General features: G+C 53.6%; 1 protein-coding gene across 3 annotated transcripts in view; it reads right to left on the reverse strand.

Annotated features, from left to right (window-relative positions):
* TSPAN9 (tetraspanin 9) overlaps positions 1–25,673 on the reverse strand; it is a 192,665-nt gene that overhangs the window by 90,008 nt on the left and 76,984 nt on the right. Inside the window, exon 3 of one of the 3 annotated variants that reach the window (XM_046013076.1) lies at positions 21,068–21,159. The exons of the other annotated variants lie outside the window; for them this stretch is intronic. The gene's annotated coding sequence lies outside the window, so the exon portion shown is untranslated. The remainder of the gene's footprint in view (positions 1–21,067; positions 21,160–25,673) is intronic. 3 annotated transcript variants of the gene reach the window in all.

A 25,673-nucleotide genomic window follows, 5' to 3' on the forward strand; every position in this document is an offset into this window, starting at 1 on the left:
TCACCTGCTGATGTCCCCTAAATGTTCACCTGGGCCTGCCCCAGCTTCTGAGTCCCAAGTGCAAGTACCCAGGTCCCATACGGCAGCCCCACTGGCTGCCTCCCAGGCAGCTCCAATTCCACGTGCCCCGGACAAACTGACCTTGCCCTAGCCCTACTCCCTTGGCTGTAGCCTCCCCTCCTAGATCAACAGCCAAACACTCACCCCACTGTTTATGCCCGAAACCCAAGATTCACGCGTGATTCCCCAGTGCCGCTTGCTCCCCCTCTGATGAAACACAAGTCCTGTCCAATGAGCCACCTTCTACTTCTATCTCCACGGGCACTGCCCTGACCCCATCCTACCCTGTGTCTCACCTGGGCTCTTGCTGCAGCCTGGGACAGAGCCCTCCGCCCCACCCCAGCCCGGGGTCCTCTTCACAGGGCAGCTGACACTGTCTTCTCCCTTACCCTGCTCCCTTGTTGTCCTGAGATTGGGGTGTATGTGTGTGTGTGTGTTAATCTGCTTTACTACTGCAATCCAAATTCCTGAACCAGACTAAAGGTCTGGCACCCTTGGCCCCAGCCTACCTGTCTAGCTCCATTGGCCAGGATTCTCCCCGTACTCATTATGTCCCCGCCAGTGAACCCTCTGAACTCGCCTCTCCTCAGAGTCTTTGCCCAGGCTCGTCCCTCTGCCTGGAACACTCTTTCTCCACTCACCGCCCAACTTACTGCTACTCATCCCTGAGCTCTTGCAAAGGTTTTCAAAGAAGTTTCTTCCCCTTTGCTGGCTGCGCCTGCAGGCTACACTGCAGCTCCCCTGCCCATCAATAGTACAGTCTCTGCATCCCTCGCGCCTCTTCCTGCCTAGCCCTCGTCCCAGTTTGAAAGCCCGATTCCTTGAGTGACAGTTTGCTACCTGATTCTCCTACTTGACTGCAAACTGAGGACGGCAGGGACTGGGTCTGTTCTTCTCACTACTGCATACCCAGAACAATGCCTGACCAGCAGCCGGACTCAATTAACACTTGATTAACAAATGAACGGGAGCTCGTTGCAGGGTGTGCACACCGCAAGCTGGGATCACAAAGAAGGGCCTTCCAGTTGTATGGTCACCTCAGGCCACCTAAACAACAATACCTCAGGATACCAGCTACCTATGTGACCTCTAGCTCCTCAACTACAAAACAAAGAGCTTGGACTAGTTGGTTCTTCAAGGCTTTTTCCAGACTTCCAGCCCTGCTATTCCCACCTGTGAAATGGGAAGATGGGCAGGACCAGACAGGCAGAGGGTAAGAGGAAGAGTTTGCTGGAAGGGGAAACGGCTAGAGAAAGCCAGAGGGCGAGAGTGCCCCAGACATCCGGGAAGGGCATATCCACATGTCCAGCAAAAACAAAGCTTCGCAGAAAGTCCACATGGGAGGGAGGTGGGGCCGGAGCAGAGATGACCCTGGATGCTTGGGGGCTTCCCCACCCCCACTCCTCTTGTCACCTCCAACCCCTGCACCCTCCTCCACCTACATGCCCACCAAGATGAACACACATCAAAGTCACTGTGTCCTCTATCCGGAACTCCCTTTCCCCACACGCTCTGAGTGGCTAACTTTCACCGCCCGGGTGGCACCCAAATGGCCTCCTCCTGAATTCTGGGGCCCATCCTTGGAGCTCCGGAGTCCATCAGAGCACGGCACTGCCTATTCACTGACCTCCCCGAGCCCGAGTCTATGTGCTCCTTGAGAGCACCAGCCGTGCCCGTCACCTCTGTGTTCCAGCCGTTGGCACAGTGGCTCCCACACAGGAGCTCTTAAATACCTCCGAGCACGTGAGGGAAGCAGCAAGGGTCTCGGCGGGGCTCTTGAGCGAGGTAGAGCCACACTGTAGAAAAATGCACCTTGGCTTAGAGCAGGGAAGTCTTTATGCAAAGAGCAAGAATGGCCAGTCCCAAAGGATAACAGTCTTTTCTTTGAGCAGGTGTACAGAGTGGGAGGAAACAGAAGAGACCGAATCCTGGAAGCGCAGGCTGGTGGCCCATCGGGGCACTGCCCACCTTAGGTTCTCAGGCCCTTTTCCCCAACAAAGTCCCCAACCAGTACCATCTTTCTTCTAAGTCACATCAGCATCCCTGTGAAATCCCCTAAAAGGACTTGGTGTGCAAGGCATTGTGCTGGACAGATGTACCGAGACCCGCACATGCACACACACTGAGCCATTCACTCCAGGGAGATGGAGAGAAAGAAAGGATTTGTTATAAGGACTTATCAAAGAGGGCAGGTGGCTTCCAGGAGGATGAGATAAGGCCAGACAGCCAGGCACAGGGAAGTGTTATGAAGCCTGAGGTTTACTGCCATGCACCAGTGGAAATTCACTGACCCAGCAAATCCAATATTCCTGAACCACCCCATGGAGGGCACTGACTTGCCAGCCGGGCCAGCTCTCTCTGACCCAGCGTCCCGCCTGCCTGCGAAGCCGGCTCCTGCAGCTGGGACCCATCCATCGATTGAGGAATGGCTGCCTGCTACCTCCCCTCTTCGCTCCATCCCTCCACCCCTCCGCTGGGCCTAGGACCATTATCGGGAAGAGCAGCGTGTAAGGAGCACTCGGGATGCTCTAAAGAAGATGGGGGAAACATGCCCCGATTCCACCAGCTCTGACTCCTCACAGGAGGGAAGCTTGCATGAATTCTACCTGAGTTGAGGAGTGAGTGCTGTGTGCTGAATGGGTGAGGGAAGGCATATTTGGGCAACCCCACTGGGCAGAAACTGGCTGTCGAAGTACTCACGAGTCTCATGGTACATGAAGCCGCTGGTGGTCCCCAAACTCCCACCAGCCACTTCCGTAAAGTGAGGCAGCAACGCTGGCCAAAACCCCAGGGCATCTCTGTTGCCTCTGCCCGTGACCCCACATCTGTGCAGCTGAGTCCATCAGGGTACCTCCAGCTGAGGGCCCTCAGAGAAGCAGCCCCAGCCCTCTCTCATCTCCCAAGTAGCAGAGATGAGAATGGTCATGAACCATACCCTCTGCAATCCTGCAGTGTTCTTCCAAAGCCTCCCAGGTTGTCCCAGCGGAGCTGCTGTAACCCAATCTTCCGTGACACGTACCCAGCCATGGCCCCTGACCCAGACTTGCCCAACACATGCCCAGCATGAAGTCGGCACGCACGCACGTTCCCCATCACAGCCTCCCTCCTGGAGCTGCCAGCCCCACTCTGCCTCCCACCTGTCACAGTGCCCTTACTGCCTCCAGTCCTCCTCCAAATGGCCCCTGCCACAGGCTGCCACCATTGCGGACCAGAGACAGGGCTCCAGGCTGCCACACTGCCCCCTCACACCAGCTCCAAATCTTCGCCTGCTCCCTGGGGCTTTAACACACACACTCAAGCTTGGCATTCAAGTCCTTCTACACTGTACCTTGCCGGTCTTTTTCCCCATGAGTTCTGACCTGTGGCCCTATTCCCCCAGCAGTAGGAGCTCCTCACGGTTCTCTGGACACGGCTCCACTTCCCTGTCTCCACGCTCTGGTGTACACCCTGCCCTCCACCCACGACGGCTCCCCTACCCATCTCTGTCTGTAGTAGGTGGGTCAGGACTCATCTCAAATGTCACGTCCTCCATGAATGAAACTCTGATCCTACAGATCCCCCAAACTAAGAGGCCCTCTTCCTGTTCTTAACCTCTCTTTGGGGCACTAATCTCACTCTGCCTTGTACCATGGCTGTTTGCATTGAAGTCTTCCAACAAGACAACAGGAAGACCTGAGGGGATGAAGAGGGAAGAGGACACACCTGTGATCCTCTTGCAGAACTAGCCTGGTATGTGGAGAACACTCCAGAAATGTGAAGACAAATTAACCGAACCCCTGAACACCATCCACATGGCCCCCAAGCCTCACCCCCACCTCCGCCATACGTACTCACCTCAACCCATGCATTGGACATGCCTGATACCGCCCTCAGCCTTTCTGGTGGAGGCTCACCTTACTAAATCACTAGCATCTGACCTCCCTCCTGGAGGCCCTTTCTGGGGTCACCCACCAGATTGGGCCACCTCCTGAAGCAGCAGAGGGCTTGGATGTCCAACCTGGAGCCCAGAGAATGTGGCTGTGCTCCACGAGGCCCAGTGTGTCTGGGTGGCTGCGTGTCACTCATCCCCCAAGCTCTGGCCCCAAGGGGCGTTTTCATATCCCAGTCGGGCCAGATGCCAGGGCACACCTGCTCTTCCCCTCCCCCACACCGCTGCCAGAGGAAATGCCAGCCTGTAGCCTCGGCCGGTCGGCTGGACACAGCGGGGACAGGCACTGAGCACTGGCACAGCCCCTCTCTCCCTCCACCCCCGAAGCCTGGGCCTGACCAGCATCCAACCTGGCTTATCCCCGATCCTTCCACGAATGCACGCTCCACTCAACTCTGCAGCCTTGTCTGCCTCCCAAAGGGAGAGCCCAGGACAAACCCTCGTGCTGTAGGGAGCCAGGCAGGAGGAAGGGCTGGGGCCCAGGGCCCCACTCTGGCACTGACTACTGGTGTGACCTGGGTGAGAGGCTTATAGCTCTCTGAGCACAGTACATATTGTCTAAATGAATGAATAAGCACACTTCCCTTTACTCATCTGTGAACAGGGGGCTGGATACGATTGTGAGGACCAGATGAGGCATTGCCTGGGAAACTGCTTTATCCAATGGACAGAACCTGCCATCCACACACAAACACATTGGAACCACCCCAGCTTCATATGAACTCCACAACGGACGCTATACTGGTTACTAATCGCTGACAACTGCCTGAGCTCCCCTGACCCGTCCCTCCTGAGCCCACCACTGTGGGTGTTACTGGGGAGCATTAACCCTTAGGACCTAATGGTCTATATGGGGGAAGAGAAACAAAATGAAAGGGCGGCCAGCGACAGAAGTGCACACACACATGCCACAGCAGGGATTACAGACTGAGTGCTCGGAGGACTTGCCCAGGGAGGCCTGGCCAATGTGGGAAAGCTTCTTAGAAAAGATGGGATGCATGCTGAGCCCCCATCCTTGCTGAAGGAGGGCATAGGAGAGGGGTCCCAGATGCCCAAACACAGTGAGCAGTGACCTATGACCCAGCTAGTTCAAGGGGCTTTCATGTTTAAGGGCACACATGAGAGACACACGAGTTAGTGGCAGAGCTGGGACTGAACCCATGTTTCCTGACTTCTAACCCACAGATCTTCCCTTACAGCGAGCAGACCCGACTTTGCCGCACAAAGCTGACCCCTACAGAGGCCTGCACATGGTGTGCTCCGTACACAGAAGGAGGTCGAGGGAAGGGACAGAATGAGATGAGAGAGCACTCATGCATCGGGATGGTCCAGCCAGGAGTGACAGAGAAGCCCCACAGCGTGGCACCGGGGGACGAGCCCCATCAGCCCTGGGTAACACACCAGCATGGCCAACACCTGCTCACATCACACCCTCAGCCAGCATGTCCCTCGTTCTTTCTGACTTCACACAGCAGGAACACATGTATGTGCTTTGCCAAATGAGAGCAAACAGAGGCCTGTCCTCCAAAGCCACAGTCCGGGTAGAGGGGAGATGACAAGCCAGGGCTGGGCTGAGAAGTGTGTAACAACCAGCTCTCCTGGCAAGGACCACAGATGGTGGGAAAAGCCATGATCTGTAGTCCTTGCCAATTTCCACGGTGTCGATCCTCCTATCATGGCCAGTTTGAGGCTACCCATGGCTTAACAGCTGGCAAATTTTCCTACCATTTACTAATAGGCTCTTGAGAGCCAGTGCCCGTGGGCTCCAGCAAACCACAGCCCAGCTCCCTTCCCTCCATAAAAAACTCCACGGCCAGGAGAAGAAACCCAGCCCTGTCCTGCCCTCCCCCTTGGTAGGAAAAGCCCCACGGTTATGGTGTGGGATTCGGAACACTGGCCAGACACATTATGGGGAAGGGGATGGAGAAGCCCTCCGTCTGGTCTTTTGGGGTGCCCCACAGGTGGCCTAATCACCAGAGAAGGACAACTGAAATTAGCTCCTGTACTACCGTGACCTTCAATTTGTGAGAAATGCAGTATCTGCAAACTGCACCAGAGCGCAACACAACTGAACAGGGTATGCCTCTACTTTTCGTTTAACCGATTGCTTACGAGCTCTCTCCCCGTGAAGCTCCGTGAAGGCAGGGATTGGGTCTGTTTCATTCCTCGCTAGCTTCCCCTGGGGCAAGTACTCAGTAAGCACTTGCTGGACCAAGGAATGCCTGGAGGATGCCCCTGCCCGATCCTCTGGGTGCCATCTTGGTTTCCCGAGAGGAGGCAGCCAGGGAGTGAGGAAGCCCAGTGGTTAGCGCCTGTCCGACTGGGCTCAGGATGCCTGCGTTCTCGTGCTGATCCTGCCACCATGACCGGGCACAGCAGCACCCTCAACCCCCACCTCTAAGCCCCATTTTCTCCCCTCATTTAGGCCAGAATGGGGCCCTACATGGCTAACCCTGGGCAGTACCAAGGGCCAGGGCGAAGGCCAGACAGGACACCAAGCCGAAGGCCTCTGAGCTCCGTGGTAGGAGGCTCTGTGGTCAGGTTCAAGGCATTCCTTTAAAAGGTCTTAGGAAAGACAAGCTCCCTGCTTCCCCTCTGCACCACCCACACCTGAGCCCCCAACCCACCACCCCCTGTTCCCCCAGCCCTGAGCCTAGAAGAAACTCCCCAAAAGTACTCCCCACCCCAGTGGCTGGAGCCAGTGGAGCCCCAACTCCGCACAGCTGCCCCATCACGCCTCAGGCGGGCTCCCCACATGCAAAACAGCCAGCTCATACTGCTATTTTAAGCTCTGCGGGCCCAGCTGTAGCACGTAGCCACAGCGGGCCGGAGGCCCGGGCTGAAGGTAGAAGCAGCTAACTCACCAAGAGTGCTGACCTGGGGAGCTCGGAAAGGGAGTGTCGGCCACCCTGCGTACCACCAGACCTTCCGTGGAGGGATGGGAAACTCCCGGTCTACACCCTCAAACCCACCAGCCATGGGGAAAGTGAGTCAAGAGCTGCGTTAGGCACACCCAGATTCCATTTCTGAACATGACCCCCTGTGTTTCCACATTAAAACAACTCCTTGCCCCACCCGGACAACCTCGAAATTCCAACAGAGCTGGAGTTAGCATGGTACCCATCTCCCAGGACCGGACATTGCAAGGAGACACCGAAAATGCAGACCGAATGAAGGGAGCAGGCATCCTGTTATCGGAGAATGGCTTATTCACTGGGTCCCTCTCTCTACCCCTCTCCCCGACTCCAGTCCCCCTCAGTGACTCTACACACTGCAGGACACACGGCCACACTCAACAAACACTTGTTTACTGAACGATTGCTTCCACATGTATTCCTAAACCAAGTGTGGTCAGGGGACAAACTTGTCATGATCACTGTTATCATTATCATTTTTCACAAAACATATACATTTCTAGTGACCTCATCAGGCACCCAAACTGGTAATAAAGACCATAGGAGCAAGGAAGCAGAAGAGTTTAGCAACAAAACAGGGATGCTCCAGGCTGCGACCCTTCCTGGGAGGGCTGCCACCACCCACCTCCAAGGGAGGAGTGACACTGTGTTCTCTGGGCAGCATGTCTCCTGACGTTGTGCAACATGGAGGCCCTGCCATGGGACAGCCAGCAGCCGGGAGCTGGCTTGAAAAGTGATGCACAGAACAGAAACTCTGAGTGCAGGCTAACCCCATCCCAGCCTCATGCCGCAGGACATCAGCAAAACCACCTAGGGCAGGCTGGGTCGCTTGTGCCGGGAGCTTGCCGCACAGCTCTAATTGCTCAGTTTAAGCAACATCAGCACCAGAGAAAGGGGAAAGGGGATCCACAAGCTGCTGTAATTAGGGAGATTGGGGATCTCTCTTCTTGCTACCCATCTATCTCAAGACTGAAGTAGCCACCCACATGGTAAAGAAAGAGATTCGCCACCTGGATTGGGGGAGGGAGAGGGCAATTCCTTGAATTTTCTGGCTGGAAATAGATCCCAGAAGCTATGGGTCTTCGGAGACCATCCAATTCACTTCTCTACTCTCCTCCCCTTCCCTCCCCTGGCTTCAGTCAACCAGGCGGACTCCTCGCAACATTTTTATTGTAATTGTAAAAGCGTCGACAGAAACGTGTGCACTGTACAGAGGGATTTCACCGAAGCCGGGATTTCGCCTTCACTGAAGTCCTGGGAGGCAGAAAGGCCACACACATCACTGTATCCAAGGGGACGAGACCTGCACTGAGCCCGTTACTGAGGGGCCACACCGGGCTCACAGCCCTGGTCCCGTACCCTTTCCAAGTGCCGAGTTCCCTTCCAAACACATTTCTCTCAGTGAGGTTCCCAGGCCACCTACTTCCAAATCCCTGGGCGTTCTGAGACCAAAGGCAAATTCTTGAGCCCACCCTGGCCTCATGGAGTCAGGATTTCTGGAAGCAGGACCATGATAACCTCCTCTGTTAATAAAACATTCAAGGGATTCTTAAAGTGTGCTGAACTCAGAGGGCCCCTGGCAGTCCTTCCTTTCCTGACTCAAGCGGCCCCACAAGTCCGACTGCCTCCAGCAAAACCCTCCAGGCCCGGACGCTGTTTGGGCGCGAGACCCCCACTGCTCCCTTTGGTTCATCTCCTGAAGACACATGTGCACGTAATCACCAAAGTCACCCTGAGACATTTCTGTCAGGAATCTGAAGTCACACCAGCTGGGAAGACAGTCCTGGCCAAAAGCTCCCCTCTCCAGCAGGGACCTATCTGCCAAAACCACTCTGTCAGCCCCAGTCCAGATTCACAGACGTGCACGGGGTGGGGGTGGGAGGACGCAGAACAGAATGCAGGATTAGGTCACTCCGGGGAAGCTTCTCTTTCCCTCCTGCATGTGTCATCAAAGATACAGCCTTGGACCGTTCACTTTCAGATATGCCCGCTCCCCGGCCGAGCTGACAAAGTGGATACCCAGCATTCTCACCATCAGCCCTTGAGACAGCTCCAACAGGCACGCCATCATCTGCCCTGACCCTGCGTGCCCCGTTCTGTCATGGACCCGGCCCCCAAGTGGCTGTCCCAGCCTCAGAGAGGGCTCTGTGGCCCTGTTCAGCTCTCCACCAGCCTGCCCTGATTACCAGGCTTCAGTCAGCATCCCCTCCCCTGGCAGGGAGGCTCCTTGGATTGATGGCCCAGTTACAGGTCTCCCCCTCCTCATGACCCTGACACACACCTGCCCTCCCACCCTCCCCATCCCCGGTCACGTGGTCTCCTTGACTCAGCCTGGGCAGCCCAAATGGGCAGGGCTCATCTTTGCAAACGGACTGTCAGCTGCAAGAGAGCTGAGCGCGAGTCAGTTCCTGCTGTGTCCCCTTAGCATCCAGTCACGTGCCAGTGACTCAGGAAGCACTTGTTGAGTGAATGAGCCAAGTCTGACCATCTAGCCCCAGCCGACTCCTCTGGCCGGATCCAGTGCTTCCAGAAAAAGGCGGGGGCCTGGGAGCAGATGGGGTTGTGGAGAGTGAACCACAGGGTGAGAGAGGGAGAGAGAGAGAGAAGAGCTCACTCACATAAGGCCAAGAACAAGGCATCGGCTCCCCAGAGAGGCTGGTAGGGTATACCGATAGCTTCCCTACCCTCCAATACCCTCCGTCAGTAACCAGAACTGGCAAATACAGCCATTTCCTCATTCCATCAGCAGAGCATCTCCTAGGCAGAAAGCCTGTCTGATCTGGGTGAATTATGTGAGTAATTAACTTCCCTAATCTGCTCCCTCCCTGCCTGCCTTCCAGAAAGGGATAGCAGAACCCCAGGGGAGGGCTGATAAGGGGCAGGAAGAGAGACCACTATTCCCTTGGGATCCGTCAGCCTTCTCCGCCACCCCCAACTTGCCAGGAATCCCAGCCTAGCCCACATCACGCACAGCCTCCCCCCCCCCGATTTCAAACTCCCCCCATGGCCCTTCCAGGACACACACATACACATGTGCGTGCACACCAACTGTGGTACCACCGCTCCATCGGCTCAGATATTGGCTGCCTTTGAGCTCAGTTTTGAGGCCTCAGTTTGAGGCCAGTCTTGAGCTCTGGCACCCAAGGGACATCCCAGGCAACCTGTCAGATACAGCAAAGGAGCGGGGAGAAGCAGGCAGCATGAATCCAGGCAAAAGATTAATGTAAACCACAGAAGGTCTGACTGCTGTCAAGCTCTGGAGGGCAGAGTGGGGTAGTGGGAAGGGGTCACAAGACCCAGGTCCAAGTCCCAGATCTATCTCTCAGGGACCATATGACTTTGGGCAAGCTGCTCAGGCCCTGTGAGCACAGCTTCCCCACCTGCAAAATGGGCATACTGCCTCCCTCCCTCCAGGGCTGTCCTAGGAGCCAGGGAGCCCAAGAAAATCAAGCCAGTCTCTGTCCCTCAGTAGAAGCCCCCTGGGGAAGACCCCGCAAGGCAGCCAACTAGCTCTGCTTGGACACTACCCAGGCATCATCTCGCAGCTCTAACTCCCGTAAATTTGTGCCTTAAAAGCCCCACCCACCCGCCTCTGCTCCCCACCATCAAGACGTGGATGGGGTATGGGGCAGACCAGGGCCATGAACTCAGTCCCATCAGTATCAAAGCCCAGCTCTGCCCCTTGACAAATGACTTAAATGCCCTGTGCCTCAGTTTCCTGATCTGAATCATGAGCACAATAAATGCCCAATAGCGTGCAGAGTCGGTGATCTGTGCACAGGGTCTGATTCAGTGCCTGGCACTTAATAAATAGTAGATAATATTTCTTTTAATTATCATCATCATCATTATTCTGGCTCATAGAATTAGTTCTTCCCTCTGGAGCAGTAAAGCAGAGGCCTAATTCCTCAGGCAGGTACCAGCCTTTCCTAAGCAAGAAGGCAGCATCATGTGCCCGAGCCTTCCTTTCCCCAAGCACAGCATCCCCACTTCTTCCCGCTGTCACCCATGAAGCAAGCTCCAGGTCCTTTGCAGCCCTGCCCACTCTCCTTCTGGCTGATCTTGGTCTGCCGATGCCCTCCCCAGACGCAGGGCCCTCGACCACAGCATCTGATCAATAATACAGCACCTCCAGCACGCGCCTTGGCACCCAGCACTTAGCAGGTGCAGGTAAACAATTAACGACAGGGCCGTCAATGAATGGGCTGAACACCACATTCCTGGCATCCGAAAATGGCAAGGGCTACAGGCTGTGATAGCTCATGATCTGGACACTCTGCTTCCATCCGTGCAGCCTGGCACCGAACTCCCTTCCCACTGTGCATCAGACCACTGTGAACATAAAGCCCTGAGCAGCCCCAGGCCCTGCCCAGAGGGGTCACATCGAGCACACTAAGGCGGAGCCCCCCTTCAATATTCCTGCGGTTTTATAAATCGAGGTATGGTGTAACTGTAGACATTTGCCCACTGCCGTTTGTCTCGTTAGCTTCTCGCCGTTGTTACGCACACTGGCGATTTCAAGTCCCCATCCTATGAACCAATGTATTGGTAAATTATTCCCCTCAACATTCAGAAGATCACAGAATTTTCACACTGGGATTGTTGTTAGGGGTCATCAAGCCCCACGCCTGCCACCCCCAAATGAGGAAATCCAGACTGATGACATAACTGCCCAAAGACACGTGTCATTCTGTGACAAACCTGAGATGGGAGCTCCGAATCCTTCCTCTCAGCCCACCCTGATCACTGATAGTAATGGTATAAGATTCTGAATACTTACCTTGTGACAAGATTTCAACAGCTCCTTTCCCCAGTCCTCGTAACAACCCGGCAAGATAAACATTGCTTTCCCCGCTTGGCAGAGCTCAGGTGATTCACCCTGGACCACAAGACCAGGTGGAAGCAGTCAAACTAGGAAAAGAATGTGCCCTTTCTCCAGGAGCCCTGCCCTAGGCTGCCGAGCACTGGAACACCTCCACTGGGGTGTCCACCAGGAATGCAAACCAGCAGGCCCAAATCTCAATTTGTTCTCCTCTCTTCTGTCTGCCTCCCTCTTCTTCCTTTGCTATTTTCTACTCTGTTAATAGCATCACCACCGGTCTAGTCACTTGATCTAGAAACCCAGAGCGATTTCAGACTCTGTTATTTTACCTCTTCGCCCTGCAGTTCTGAGCTGTCCCCACACCACAGAAGCCAGCCCCCTTCCCCTCCTCATGCCATTCCCTTGGCCAAGCTCCTCAACTACCTCCTTCTTCTAAAACCAACAAAAGACTCTTACCAAACCCTCCCGCCTGGTGGCCCCTTCCCGGCCCATCCATTTCCAGAACGCCTTTTCCATCTGCCCTCACAAACATCTCTCTAAAATAAACTGAGCTTATGTTGCTCCAACTTAAAAACCTTGTTGATTCTAGTCCAAATTTCTTTCACCACAACCTAGCAGGCCTGTGACTCGAACTCCTGCACATCCCACAAGACCCCACTCAGCCCTCCTCTCTTCCTGGTCTGGTTCCTGCTCCACCCCCCAGCTCCCTGGAGTCTGTCTTTCCGACTGAGCCTTTGCCAGCCCCTCTACTGGGGTGCTTCTCACAACGCACTTCCTGCCCAAGCCTTTCACCCCCTTCAGGGGTGAGCTCCTTGAGGGCAGGAAGGGGACACCTCTGAGTCCCCGGCTCCAACTCATGGATTTGCTCATTCACTCAACCTTGGAAACACGCCACAAAAACTGTTGAGTAAATGAGCAGTTTCATAAATCAGGGCTCTGTTCATACTTTTATTATGAAAAATAACCCATTAAGTAAAAACCTGTGTCGTAACATCAGATTTATTTTAGAAAGATGATGTTAACATACTGACTGACAAGGGTCCTTATTAAGAGACATGTGAAAGCCAAGGCTTCCTGGACAGGTGCCTGCTTTGAAGGCATCGATGACAATAAAGGAAAGAGAAACCCAATCGCAAGAAATAAAGAATCTGAGCCATATTAGATGTGTGACCATGACCCAAATGCATTAACTTGCTAATTGTTTCCATTTGCTTTAATCTATAGTGACTCCCAAGATCAGTGTTTTCCAAATGGCAGGTCATTACTCATTAGCGGGTTATGAAACCAGTTTAGTGGGTCAGGAAGAGTATTTTTAAAAATTAAACAGAAAATATCGGCATGTATCTCACATGGTAATTTCACGAAACGTTTTCTTTTTTCAGATGTAGCACATGCACACGGGCACGGACTGAGTCACAATGTTTGAGAAACGTGGCCTTGGATCTTTAGTACTGACATGTCCAGCCCAGGAGGGTCGCAGGACATGAGAACAGAGGCTTTCCAGGCATGAAGTTTAGAGCTGCCTACTTTCTGCAGGGGCCACACCTGGTCAGGAAAGTTTCCCCAGCTGAAGCAAACACACACGATTCGCCCTCGAGACAGAAATGTGCTCAAGTATGCCAAAATGTCACGTGTGCCATGAGAAGACATGGCAGGTCTTGGCATTGTGAAATGTGTCCCTGGGTCATCTGGCAGAACTCTGGCTAGAAATGAGGGTCCAGGCTACTTGCCTACAAAACTGGGAGAGTACTGCCTACTTCTGAGGGACGTGAGATCTCAAATGGACAGCGTAATACGGACTCTTTATTCATGTATTCCTCTCTTGATCACTGAAACAAAGTGGTTTAAAAAATGCATGAAGTTAGCTCAGCACAGAACTGTACCTTCCTACCCCATTAAACTAGAGAAAACCAATTCCGAATTGAGCCAATATTTCATCCATTACAAATTCTGTTCAGCTGTCTTGCCTCATGTGTCGAAAGTGGACACCACCTCCCCCCGGTCCTCCAAAACAGAAGGAAAACATCACACTCTCCTGCATTTGAAGGCTCTGTGCAAAGGACGATGGGCTCTGTCTTGCTTCATTCGGGCAGAATGAGAGGAATGGACTCAAAATGCAAAGGGAAGCCTTCCCAAGAGAGCTGTTAAGGACAGGGGCAGGTGACCAAAGCAGGTGCCAGCTACCCCCTGGGCAGGCTGAACCCGGCCCCACCTGGAGTCTGAGCGGCTGAGTGCAGCACGGTCTCTTCCTTCCTAGATGACTTTGAGAGGTGCCTTCCTGTCTGTGGCATCCATGGTCCCAGGATGAGGAGAGATGGTGATGGTGGAGTTGCCACAAACAATCGACCCGCCCCCCGGGGCCCCACAGCCTATTTCCAGCTCTCGATAGTTCCTGTCTAATGCCAGCGTGGACTGAGGAATCTGGGGCATCCTGGGCCCAGCATTGTTCAAATCACACATTCCTCGCCATGAAAAGCTACCAAATAACTCTCATTCCTCCAGCCTCCCAGGAGAAACCACATCAGAGGGCAAGCAACCAGATCCCATGTGTGATGGGAACAAAGGGGGACAGCGGGAGGCATAGGGTGTCTCCAGCACTGTCCCTCAAACCCTCTGCAGCGGATACAGACTTGCCCAGAAACCTCACCTGCCTGCCCCTTCCCATAGGCATAACCTGCTCTCCAACCTGTGCCCTTGGCGTGGACATGCTGTTTTCCGAGCGTCAATGTTTCTACGCTAGCCATCTCCCTGACTTTTTGTGAAAACGGCAACTAAACTCTCAGGGAAAGGAAGACAACCGCCCATGTTTATTGAAGGCCTGAGTTTCAGGCATTGGCGGAGCACTCGGGGTCCGAAACCTCTTGATCCCTATGGGGCAACAGGCACCCTGAAGACAGAAATGCAAACAGGGAAAAACAAACACAACAAATATTACACTGATGTCATAGGGAGAGGGGAGAAAAAGGAGAAGGAGAGAAAGGTCAAAAAAAAAAGGCGGGAGATAAAGACAGAGAGAAAGAAGTCTGTAGTGGGGCGAGAGCCCAGACCACAGCACTAAATGGGGGCACCACCTCTCTGCTCCCACGGCACCTGCCGCCCCCTGAAAGTCAAGCAAACTGCGAGACGTCCTTTGGGCCCATGTGCAGCTTCCGATCTGTAGGCAAGACCCTTCCCCAGGAAGAGCTCAAAGGACACCCCCACACACACTCCCAGGAGGCACCTAGCCCACCCCTGCTGGCCACATCTCCAACCAGGACAGTGGGCACACTGTGAACAACTTCCATGATGAGGGATTTCACGGCTGTGCTTCTAAGTTGTAAAAACCACAACAACAACAACTTGGGAATGCTAGAAGTCATGGAAATACAAAATAAAATGGCCAACTTATCACCGTTTACATGATCAGGTTGTATATATGTGTAATTAAACAAGGCTACCCAATGCGGCAGGCATATGGCCCATCTCCTCCCGATAGCCCACTCCCCCCAGTGCCCCGCCCCTCCCTGTCACTGTCTCATTGATGTGGCCCTGGCTCCCCTTCCTCCCCAGGTCTCTCCTCAGAAGACTGCCCCACATCCTCGTAACATTCAGTCCTGCCCATTTCATTCTGCCGCGGAAACACATCAATGGAGCCAGTTTTTATGGAACATCTGAAGAAAAGCTCCGGTAGACCGTTTGGAGAGGACTGGACAGAACGCCGTGGGGCCTAAAAGATGCACAATTGTCAGCCAAGTGGCCGTCGGGGGCTGGAGCGGGGAGGATGGAATGCTGTAGAGAGGGGACACCTGTTGTGAGTTTTCCTGGGATTTTCTCTAACACTGGCCTGATAACTTCCTCCCCTGTCACTAGATCCCAGAATGGAGTACAAGATACTGAATGAAAAGAAAGGAAATCTCCATGGTCGTGAGGTTAAGCAACTACTTGGTCTTTTTTTTAAGCTAAGTTTTTCACTGTGATTGGACCCAGAGACAAAATACTATAATCAACCAAAGACACTGTGGGTCCTCTACTAGCATGGGAGGCTAACAGGAAGGCAGGAGTGTTACATGGACATCACAACCCACGGGCATACCCGGGACTCAGGTACCAGTGATGAGATGCCTGTTACATGCCGTGCCAGCTGCTTGTGCCTTTGCACATTCTGTTCCCTGCGTGGAACGCACTCCCCTCTCTTGGCCACACTGTTTTCTCTGTGACACTCTTCCCTCCCTTCCCCAGGCAAAACTGGACATGTTCTTCAGCATTCCCTGAAGCTCCTGTATTAAGACTCTTGCCCTGCACACTGCTCTGTGAGTCTCAATGCTGAGAATGTGGAGTGTGGAGACGGGCGGGGGCAGGGGGGACCAGGAGGCGCTTCCCGTTCATCTTTGAATCACAGAACCTACACAGTGCCTGCCTCCTAAGAGGTGAACGTGAACAAATGGGCAATGATCAGATGCATGCCAAGCAGAGAATGCCCCTGGAGGTGAAGGGAGACAGATGCCAAGCACGTGGCTCTAGGGGCTCTCTGAGGACCAGAGAGGGGAATGAGTGTTCCGGTGAGGGGAGAGGACCAGACGCAGGGCTGAGCAGAGCCCGGGGAGCCAGCATGGGTCTCTTTAATATTCAGCATGTAAATTCCCAGAAATCAATGCTCATTTTAAAACACGGCTGCCCAGAGCCACCCTCCCTGCTTGCTTCCAGGGTCGGTGTTAAGTATCTTTCTATTTATAAACACCTTTGCCTACAGTGGTGCAGTGCTGGTCCCACACCCAGCCTCGGAGCTGGGGCACAGCAGGACAGAGGGAGAAACTGAGGACTACAGTCGCCGGAAAAGCCAGAGAGACTCTGCCTGCTACCCAGGGGCCTTTGCACTGGAGGGCCCACTGACCAGCCAGTGGCTCCTCCTGGCTTTCACGAGCACGGCCAGACAGGCTGGGCTGCTCAGAGCCAGTGTACGAAGCACTAAGGGAAATGAGCCCAGAGGGACAGGAACCTGGAGCAGCCTCGCTTTCCAAGCCCAGGCTTCTGACCTTCCCGGCATCCACGAGCGCCCTGTCTCGTACCTGCTCCAAGGCGGTCACACTGCAGCTCACGGGGCCACCCCCGCCTGGGTGCCATCCTTCCCACTCCTGCTCAGGCTCGCTGTCTCCCTGCCTCCCTCCAAGAGCCTGGATGTCCCGATGCTTTTACCATCAAGGCGCTCAAGGCCCTGGGAGATGGATTCTCTCGCGCCACCCTCTTGGGCTCCTCCCACCCAGTCTGGGTTTCAGTCCTGGGAGACCGTCCTGCTGCCCAGTCTCACGCCTCGGCCAGATGCTGCCTCAACTCCAGCACATCACACACGACACCCTTCACTGAGTAGGGCTCATGTCTGCAGAACACATGAGAAGTCAGAGGCTCGTCCCAACACATCACGTCATGCAGGGTGCCAAGCTGGCGGGGAGAGCCTTGTGAGGGCTCCTGGCCGCCTCTTCTGAAAGCAAGGAAGGAAAGATGAGAGGCCAAGAGCCAGGCAGCCCTCTTACACCACCAAATCGGGAGGCTCCTGAGGCCCCGGCCACGTCGGTTAACACCACTGCTGAAGCACCAGGTGCTGGGCCCGGAACTAGACACCCCGAGGAGGGCCCCAGGCATGGCAGGACGCACATGCTGGTGGAGACAGACACACAGGCCTCTCTCCATCATCTAACACCCAGAATCAGGGCACGTCAGAACTGGAAGGCGGCCTAGAAGTCATTCAGGTGCAAACAGTCTTGACAATGAAAGAAAAAATGAGCTTGCGGAGGAAAGAATGGACTCATCTATGGTCATCTAGTGAGGCAGGAACAGGACAGATAAGAAAACCTGCGCTTCTCGACTCTGCGATCAGTGTCTTTTCCACTATACCCTATTCATTCCACAAACACTGACAGAAGGGGTCAGTTTAACACATAGTCAGTCCCTGTTCTTCAGAAGCTTAAAACTTAAGAGGAGACAGAGACAGAGAGAGAGAGATGGAGGAAGAGATATATGAAACCAACAAAAACCTGAAGATAAAACAAACTCATTAAACAACACAAGAATGCGACAAGTGGTAGAATACCAATGGGGTACAGATACAGAGGGAACTACTTCCACTGGGCGTGGGGGCACGAGCAGGGTCCACTCGTGAGCAGGAGTCTGCCAGATAGAGAGAGGAGGAGGGGGTCCCCATCCCGGGGAGAGCTACTGGTGCAGATGTACCCCCGAGACTGGGAGGACTCGGCAAAATTGAGAAGTGTCAGCCCTATGGTGCAGGCGCGTGCCGCTCGTGAGGGCTACAGAGGCAGGGCTGAGCCCAATGTGAAGGGCCTGGAAGGCCACGCAGAGTATGGGCCTTCCCCCAGGACGTGAGGCCACCCGTGAAGCTAATTCACCCAAGACAAGGGAGCATCCCACACCCACCAGGCATAGTCAGCTGGTCCATGGGCATGGCCACTCGGCTATGCAGCAGAAGGTGGCCTGGAGGGGGGCTACAGAGCGAGCTATTAGGACATTCAGGTGAGACACTGGGAGCACTGAAACTGGGAAAGTGGACTCCGGAGGCAGAGCAGAAGTGGAGACACGCAGAAGTTGGACATGGAGTCCAAGAGCAAAAGCAGAGAATGCCACCTACCTGTCTGCAAGGGGAGGGCCGGGATGGGTGGTAAGGTCCTTCCTGAGACCACCCTCTTGATTTAATAGACTCACCTGCCTCGTGCAGTTAGCTACTTTGTGTGCCTACGTGCTTTCCACAGCTCTGAATTCCCCACAGGCTCAATCCATACTTGCAGGTTGACATTGATTACAACGCAAACACAATGCCCAAGCTGGAGAAAGCCTTACCGAGTGGCAGTGCTGACGGCTGGAGTACAAGAGTGGGTGGTTCAGACCAGCCCCTCCCCTACATAACCTGTCACCCGTCTCACCCTCTCCATCTGGACAAACTGGCTTGAAGCCAGTGGCTCCAAGCAGGCATGGGCGCCAGGAGCCTCCGTCTCCACCACCGCCCGGGGAAGGGGAAGGTTCTATGGAAAACACTGAAGACGAGACTCCCATGGCGCTGATCCTTACACCACCGTGGGACTCAGAGAGCTGCTTCTGAATTCCCTGGGTGACTCAAATGCTCACTCCAAATACCAACCAATTACAAAATTCTCTCCTTTTAGAGATAAACAGGTTTGCCAAGCTACACAGCAGTCCAGCACCTGAATCGGAGAATGGCCACTGACGGGAGACCTGGCCCAGTCCACACAGACTCCCCTGGGCTGCCCTGGCCACAGAGCTGCACCCGCATCCAGGGACCAACCTGCCTCCCTCCTCCACCGCAGAGCGTAGAGCAAGGAGAGTAGAAGCCAGGGCTGTGGGTGGGGCTGCTGTGATGGATGGATCCTACTTGGCCAGCTGCTGCCAGAGGGCCAGGGAGGAAGAGGAGAAATGAAAAGCCTGGGAGATATTTTCCCCGTGATTTGTGCCGCTCGAGATGCCCTGTAGCAATATTTATCCTCCGGCTCTGTCCCACTTTCGTTTATTATCCAGCTTAGCCTGAGTTATCACAAGCAGGACGGGACCCATAAACCAGCTACCTGACACCATCGGGACCGTGCGGCGTATTTTAAAATCTCAAGGAGCAGCTTCGATCCTCTAGGAAATTTAAAGAAAGAGGTGCACTCCTCATGCTCTGGGGACCGTGGCCATTCTCGAAGCAGATTCAAGGAGCACCTATCACCAGCTGCTGCACTCCCAGAGATGTACCCCAGAGACTGCGTCACCCACGCCCTTCCACATCCTACCAACGAGTACAGACCACCATCTGGTCACTAACCCCTTGTTCCGGACTACACAACACAACTTCCAGAGGCCTAGATCATTTCTAGGGTGGAATTTTAATCACCGGCCAACAGTGTTTCAGTAAAACACTTGCCGGTCATGAATAATGAATTTACTGTGCACCTTCTATTACATCTTAGGTCGGTGCTGGGCAGAGGGGGTTAGAAGCGTTAAAACCAGGCTCTCAGTCTTATCTGCCCAATCTGCTCACAGGATACCCAGGGCTGAATAACTAACAACGCAGATAGGAGTCTGGTGGGGATGGGAGGGGCAGAAGGGGTCATGGGGAGGTCCAGGGCTGAGGGAGCCACAGGGTTGGGCTGGCATCAAGAAAAACTTGACAAGAGCGTAGATAGTACTTCCCAGACTGATAACAAACCATTTCTAAGGATCACAGATTAGTTGTGTGATCTAGTTACTGGCTTTATGGTGGTATATAAAACCAGAAGGAAAAAAACAAGTCCCTTCTTATGGCTCACACTCTGATTTGAGGACAAGGGGTTAACAATAAAGAAAGACAATTAAGAAAGAAGTAATACATGTCTGATGTGCTATGTAGAAAATAAAGACGGATGGGGAGACCAGGAATATGGGGCATGGGGGAAGGGCGGCTATTTTAAGCAGGGTGGCCAAGGAAGGTCTCAGCGGTATACCAGAGGAGACGAGGGGGGAAGCTATTAGAATAATCCAAGCAAGAGAGGACGGGCCGTGGCTTGGACCAAGGCTGTGGCCGTAAAAGTAGGAGAAACAGAATAGATCTTGCTTGTTCTATAAAGGACACGGGGTTGGGGGTGCGGTGGGGAGGCAGGGAGTGAAAGTGTACTTTTAGATACATTAAGATGTCTGTTAGCCATCCAAGTGGAGATGCGATCCCATGATTTGATGACTCAAAGAACTTTAGAAACAGAACAGACTCGAGTCTGACTCGGCGTCCTCGCCCAACCGGTAATGATGGGATGGTGACCAGGAAGCCTCACCTGGAAGCTCTCCCAGCAGGTGCCACTAACAGGCGGTTCTTTCTGCTCTACTCTGGGGTCCATGTCATCACCCCCAACACTCCTGCTTGGCTCGTTGGGAGACCTGGCCAATGGGTCTGCCTCTTTCTACAGGCGATGCGCGCCAAGGCTGGGAGGAGCCAGACGGCCTGCCCAGGGCCTCTCCCACCGGGCAGCAGATCCCCACTCAGTGAGCTCTCCTTTCCGCTACACAGGCCCACAGTTTCAGTCTTGCTTCCGGGAGTGTCATGTTCATGCCAAGGAGGGAAGCATCTCTGCTTACAAATTTGAGGTTTTCTCCCAAAACGGACATTAAATACAAACTCCATGACACAGTTAGGAATGACACAAGAATACGGTTTGCTGGTACGAAACCGGACAAACCATAAGGTCTGCCTCCACAGAAAGGAAGGAAAATCCTAAGCCCTGGCATGGACCAAATGAGGATATACCAGAAGGCTCTAGAATGTTCCCTGCCAACACTGTCACTGAAATGGACGGGAGGGAAATTCAGATTTAAGTGACATTTACTGAGCACCTTCTATTTCCAGGCTGTTCTTCTGCTTCACTCAATCCTCACAGCAACCCTGGGAGACAGGTACTATGAGTCCCAGATGAAGGATAAGGAACCTGGAAAAGTAAAGGGACTTGCTCAAGGTCACAGAAGTTAGAAAATAACGGAGAGGAGATTCAGGACACCCTGCCCCTTCTCCAAGACATCCTGAGCCCTCAGTCAGAGCCCTTCATTTGCCACACTGCCTCCCAGAAATGAGGAAAGAAAGGACCCCACCATCGGGCTGAAGGGGGTGGCTTAGTCCAAGTCAGGTCATGGAGCACATCGCAAGGCTCCCCGGAATCCTTCATCTCCACCCCTCTCCAGGGCGGGCACCTTCCCAGACCCAATCACTTCTGGCCTCAAGGAAATCACCTGCCCACCAGGCTGCCTGATATAGTCTTCTTTTCTCCTTCAAAGATCGTTCAAAACTGCCTCCTCTATCAGGCCCTCCAAACTAATGCCATGCCTCTTCCTTCTCCAGTAAGCTAAGAGAGCTAGACGGACCTCACAAATGTCAGGCTCTGTATGCATGACCTTGACCCCTGCACCTACAGCTGTAATCACTCACAACCCTACAGACACCGCTGGCTCTCAGTGTTTACGGTATTTATTATTAATAGTCCTATCATATTACTTTTAAGCAGCACTTTTCCTTTCCCTGGACTCTCACTGTGAACTTGCATGGTCCTTATCACTGCCCTGGGCAGGCAGGAGGGCAGGGATGCCTGCAGGGATGCCCGCAGCTACCCGACATATGAGGAAACTGAGACACGGGGATAAGGACTTCTCCCAGGACACCAAACTCAGTCATGTCTGCACCAAGAATCAGAGCTTCTCATTTCTAAGCCAAAGGTCTTCCCACTAGGACACAGGAACACTCCAGCCCCACTTCCTAGAGTCAAGTCTCCTCCCACGGGTCCTCTCCACGAGGGCCAGAGTCCATCCTAACTTCCCCTGGCCTAGAACCAAGCTGTCGCTCACCCTGAGCATCCCGAAACACCTGATACACCGCGAGCACCTTCTGCTCGCCACAAGGAAGGTCAGAGCTCCGTCAAGCAAAGGCGCCCTGCGAGCAAGGGGCCTTCACCCCTCGCCGACACCCCTGTCCGGAAGCTGGAATGGTCAGCGTGGGAAAATGGAGCTAGTTATCTCCTCTCAACAACACCCGTAGAGAGTCCCATCCAGGCCAACTGCTGCCTGCCAGGGGCTTTGGAAGGAGGAGAGAGATGACGAGCAGATAAGCATGCACACACTTCGTGTTCCCAGCTCCATTTAATGCCACATGAGATCACCACCTTATGTTTCTCCATTACCTGCCTCCTGAGTCATGGCCAAACCTGAGCTCATCCGTCCATACGCCAGCGCCGGCCAGGAGAGGAGGCGGGCCAGGCAACAGACCTCTTCCCACCTCGCATTCACTCATTTGCTCCATGAGGGTCTTGCAGACGGAGACACACAGGGAAGTGGGGGATGGGGGAGCCGTCTTGGCTTCCTGGAGGGGCAGGACCTGACCCAGGAAGAGAGCTGAGATGCATCAGATCTTCCACACCCAGACCCTATTCTTCCCCATCCCTGTAACGCCTCTTGAGATGCCTGCTGGTAAAGAGACTGGAGGTAGCCCTCCATGAGTAAGTAGTGACAAGTAGTGACAGCCCCCAGATGGAAAGGGGCAAGAGAGAGGCAGGGGGGTGGGCGGGGGGAGGGAAAGACACAGTAAGCGAACTGCTGCCTCCTCGGCTCCTCCCCTCCAGGCCCTCATACGCTCTGGTACCCCACCCCAGATTCTTACTGGGGTCCCTGTTTTCTGCTCCGTGTGCTGGATGCTGGGGAACTTCAGGTTGAGCCCGGGGCTTGTTCTTCCAGCCCCTGAAGCACCCGGTGCGTGCAGACTGGGAAAGCACGAATGCGGGCTCTTGGCTTTAAATTGAAGGAGGCATAAAGAAAGAAAAAGGCCAGAGGGGAAGATTTTATGAAGACTTTATCAACTAAATAGGTTTGAAGCATCTGGGAGGAGTTGGTGCAGCATAGAGAGAGGAGATTTCTTAATGATAAAGAGTGAATGATTCTTTGTCAAGGAGGGTGGATGGTCCCGCTCCCTGGCTTTGCAGGGGACTGAGCTAAAATGGGGCTGTGGGTTCTCCCAAGTCCGGGCCCCTGTAATGTTTTCTGATGCATTATGTGTGACATGACAGCAGCCCCTTCCCCCCTGCACCCTGGGGCTCCCTAGGACCAAACCGAGGAATCACCCCAGGCTGTGCCTTCATCTACAAAGGCCTACAATCCCTGCTGACTTCACTCTCTCCAAAAGCACATGCCTAAGACCCGATGCAGCACAAGCAGGCCCAGAGCTCCCAAAGGAGCCAGCGGTATGATTCTCAGGGGGTGGAGAGTACAAGCAAGCACACTGCCCCAGACAGGGACTCTGCAGGCCCAGTAGAGGTTCCCCCCACCCCCCACCTGGGTGACGCCGGTCGAGGCCCCTGGAGGAAATGCAGTTGGCCTTGGTCCCTGCATTGCATTGCATTGCAGCTTCGTCTGTCCCCAGCAGCTCCCAGTCCGTCCATTGCAAGCTTGCAGAGGACACCCAAGGTGGCCACGCTCATGGCAGGCACTCAGGCAGCAGCTCCCCGGACTTGGAGTCACATTGGAGGGGCATGTGCGTGCCCCAAATCCAGCCCGCCATGGGCTCTACTCCCCCAGAGCCACTCCAGCCTGTCTCCATTGTGCCCTCCAGCTGCACCTCAGGCTGACACACACGAGTCTTCACTGAGCCCCTATGTGCCTGGCACTATCCCAGCCACCAAAAGGGAAGGCGGGTGCAGAAGCACATGACACAACCCCCACCTCAAGGGCTATGGTCTTCGTACTCTAGGCTGACCCAAGCTAGACTGCTCTAGCTCTTCCTACTCTAGGCTGACCCAAGCTAGACTGCAGGGATACACTGACTTATTGCCCCTGGAACATGTCTTTGTTGCTCTGCATCCTTACTGACTCACCTCCAGGAATATCCTGATGGAAGTGCTGAAGTTCCAGTGTGGGCTCCAAGTCCCATTCCTACTGCCGAACCCCACTGGTCACCACAAATAAAAGCCATGCTCAGATACTAACTACCACATGTCTGCCAGAGGGCTGAAACAAAAATGAGAGAAAATCCCAAGTCCTTGGATAAATACAGGCCATCCGGAACTCTCATCCATGGCTGCTGGGACTCCAGATTGAGACACAGCCACTTTGGAAAAGGGGCACTACATACGCAAGTGCACTATTCCCACATTCCGTGTCCACCCTTTACTGTCGACCTAGAAAAACTGAGTTTCAATGGGAAAAGTATACCAGCTATACAGCACAGAAGTCTGACTAAAAATAACCAAAGTCTAGAAGCTGCCAAAATGTCCACCAGCAGTAAAACAGCTACATCAATGATGGCCTAGTCAGTCCCATCGCTGAATACTATGCAGCAATGCAAATGATCCACAACATGGGTGAATCTCAAGACTGGAAAAAAAAAAAGTTGAGGAAAAGAAGCCTGACACAGAAGAGCACACACTGTATGATTCCACTGACGTGCAGCTCAGAAACAAAGCTACATTATTTGATATCAGGGTGGTGGCTACCCTTGCCCAGGGATAGTGACGGGAAGGGGGCAGGAGGGTGATTTCTGGATGCTGGTAATGTTTTGTTTCATAATCCGTGTACTGGTGCCATCGACGCGTGCCCTTCGTAAGAGTTCAACAGACGCTACGTGTCTACGTATGTCGCCCCTCAACCAAAGGCTAGAAGTTTCATTTCTGTCCCTTTTATTCACCTACAGCCCTTTCATGTGAAGGGACAAAGCTGTTCCCGTAAAAGGAACCACTGGTCACCTGTGAGCGTGTGTGTCATTTTTTCATCTCCAAAATGAAAAATATGCGATAATCTCTAAGGAAACTTCCAGCTCTACATAGTCTGATGCTTTGATCCTATTCTTAGTAAAACCTCATTAATCAGTAATAAGAAATCTTTCCCAAATTAGTGACAAATAAAAATATATGGACATTTGCCTAAAGAAGGCAGTATGACAGCTTTCAAGAACTAAGTGCGTGACAATTTAAAATATAAATGTCCACTAAGTGGAAGTTAATGAAAAAAAATTATACATTAGGCTAACACCACTTAATACTGCTTGAATTCACATCCTGGGTCTTGTCTATGTTAAATCCTTATTTCGACCATTTTAATCAAGAGGAGTCATGAATGCCACATTACCGCAGCTGCTCTATTACAAGTAACCAAATTAGAGCATTCTGATGGTAACACAGACCCAGACGTCCGTAACCCGCATGCCCTAGCCACTGCCTTTTCCAGCCCTGTTCGCTGGAGCTTCTGCCCCACACCTGGGAAAAGCCGAGCCGGGTTGGAGCCCTGTGCTGATCCCACGCCTGGAGGGCTGTCCTCCACAAGCGGCTGCCCTCCAACACGGCCGACACACAGATTACTTGGGAGACTGAAGACACCCCTGGGAGCCTGGCAACACCAATGATGGCAGCGGGACGGGAATTCTAGGCGCCGTCATAAATAAAACCTCTGCTCTGTGGCTAATCTCACGGGC

The sequence above is a fragment of the Meles meles genome, chromosome 7 (assembly GCF_922984935.1).
Source record: "Meles meles chromosome 7, mMelMel3.1 paternal haplotype, whole genome shotgun sequence".
In the NCBI taxonomy this organism is placed as follows: domain Eukaryota; kingdom Metazoa; phylum Chordata; class Mammalia; order Carnivora; family Mustelidae; genus Meles; species Meles meles.